This window comes from Montipora capricornis, chromosome 9 (assembly GCF_036669925.1).
Source record: "Montipora capricornis isolate CH-2021 chromosome 9, ASM3666992v2, whole genome shotgun sequence".
NCBI lineage: Eukaryota > Metazoa > Cnidaria > Anthozoa > Scleractinia > Acroporidae > Montipora > Montipora capricornis.
The window spans coordinates 15,786,922-15,789,421 of NC_090891.1; the positions used below are offsets into that span (position 1 = coordinate 15,786,922).

The 2,500-nt window shown below is 40.7% G+C and overlaps 1 pseudogene; it reads left to right on the forward strand.

Moving 5' to 3' along the window:
- LOC138017326 (uncharacterized) overlaps window positions 1-2,500 on the forward strand; it is an 11,314-nt pseudogene that overhangs the window by 6,567 nt on the left and 2,247 nt on the right.

Genomic DNA, 2,500 nt, shown 5'->3' on the forward strand with positions numbered 1-2,500 from the left:
TCTTCGGCAACACAGACGTGGATTATCTGTTTGTATGAATGGTACTGCTTGCCTACCCTGACGTTGAACGTCCAAGCCCAAGAGATCATTGGGGCATAGGTAGTTAATCAATCTCGGTGAGGTTGGGTTGTCTACCTATCGGTCTTTCGTTTATCAAGTTAGCCCAGCCTCAAAGCAAACAGTCTGTAACTCGGAAAATGTCATCACACTTTTCGCCCAATAGCTAATGTAATTAGCTCTACTTCACTGGTTTAATAAGACTGCTTTGGATATACCATTCTTCCATGGAGCAGTCAGCTGAGAGATCCGCCTGAGACCATGGTGTTACTCCAAACTGTTGAAGCGAATGTTCGAGTCTAGCATCTTCTACTACTTCCTTTAATTCTTTAACTGGCTGCCCACAGTTGAGCTTTTCCACTTGTCTGAGTATAGTTTTGAATGGATAGCCTCTCAATAGATACAAAACGTCGTAGCTACCATTAGGAATTTCTCAGCACTGATAATCAGGCGAAAACATCTACATGAACGCCTCTTGTTGCACGAGACAATTGAATATTAATCCGTATGCTTTTCCCGTCAGTTCTTTTGCTTAATAATCTTTTACTTTAAATGAACCAAAAAAGTTGAAGCGCTATAGGAACCCTGATGGGATGCTGGTTATAATCTTTCTAGAGGGTAGTTTACCCATTATCTGTTCGCTCCAGTTTATTTCTCTATTTTTCTACCAGACAATGACCAACAGTTGTTCTTGATGTATTTAACCAGTTTAAGTGAGTCTAATTATCCAGAATCTTGATCGAATGTTACGGGCTGTTGATAATACCCCAAGCGGTCCTCTTTGATCTATTTAGTCTGCATAGAGTTTCGAGAAACGATGCTCATTAGGGTGGTAGCAATATGAGTTCCCTGTTTGATTGTAGCACATCATTTCCATACCAGACTCGCCCTGACTTCATTCCTCCCACTGTATATCATTCCATTGTTACGTTTTCGAAGGACAGAGGCGTTTAAGTATTTTCCGTTTTTTCAAGTCTTCGGGTGCATAATTTTCTGGTGCTTGTAACAAGGGGGTCCGAGAATATGTTGTTCGGTGCGAGTGACGTTGCAATATCTTCAGGTGTCAGCTACTTAGTTAGTAGCAGTTTCTTGAATGTAGTTACTCGGCACCTTAAGTGCGTACATCGCCGCAGTGAGCTCTTTGCTTGTCACTCAGATTAGCAGAACTTCTCAAAAGCTCGCCAGTACTTAGTCAATGCTATGAATGGGTTCGGATTTTGCAAAGCAGTGTGTCTTGTAATCAATGTTATGTTCACTAGTATTGATAGATACCTTGCACTAGTATTTCGACGTAGCCTTTTGATGCTGTTGCTAAGGGTGTTATGCAGTTATCATCGGCCCACTCGCCTTTTCAGTGTAACCTGAGAATGTCAGGTCTCTGCCTAGCCAGCCTAAATATACGATATCAAATGTCGAATTGGTGTCCTTGCTTATTACCCAAAGTGTTAACCAGATCAAGCCCCATATCGGTCTTGTTTCTTTATTACTTTACAGTCCTGAATACCCAAAGTCATTCTTTTCGGTACCCATTCTTGATCCTACTCCATATTCTCCCGCCCTATGCGTGTTGCGGCCGAACTGTGTGATGAAAAGAAATCAGTGTTGCTGGAAAAGCATCCATATGTTTCATGGCGTGTACTATCTGGGAATCGACAATGTGGTAATATCCTTGAAATTTATACCTGCATTGTTGTCGTAAAACGGCTTTTAATCTTGTTTAGTACTGCACCACAAAGTTCTATGCGGTCAATTGACATCCTTATTGACTGGAGCTAGGCGATTCTTTGAGAGAATAATGTAACTGACAAATTCTCGCGTTGGTAGTTCCCATCTGACATAAGCACAAGCGCCGTAACGCGTTGTTTGATCCGTCGCCTAAATATGATCAGTATTGGGGTCTCCTATTGCTCTGTGTGGGTTGATACATCTTTTGACTCTAATCTTTTCCATTTCAGGCAAGTCACTGAAAAATGTCATCCATTCTTTTCCGTATTCTTATGGTATGGGATCGTCCCTATCCAGTTTCGTTTCATATGTCCACAGTTTTCTCATAAGTATTTTAGCTCTTACTGTGTACAGACCGGCAAGTCCAAGAGGGTCGTATATCCTGTTCACGTTGAGACAAAATTGTATGTTTGTTCAATATGTCTGGAATATTACAGGTAGCCTGAACATTTGTAGGATTCGCGTCCCTTTGAGTGTGTGTCGTTTTTATCTTTGGGAAAAAAGTTAATTTGACTTTCAAGTGAAAATTCTTTTATTTTATCCCAGACAAACGCCAAGCAGTTTTTCTGTAGCAGTACATGGCTCCATTGGTATTTTTGATTCATGTTTGCTCGATCAATCTTCTTAGTAGGTCCACTCTTTTAATTTGAATCCTCCTTTGTTCAATAACTTCTCTATAATCATCTGTGAATTGTTTTGCCTTTTTTCGATTGTTGGC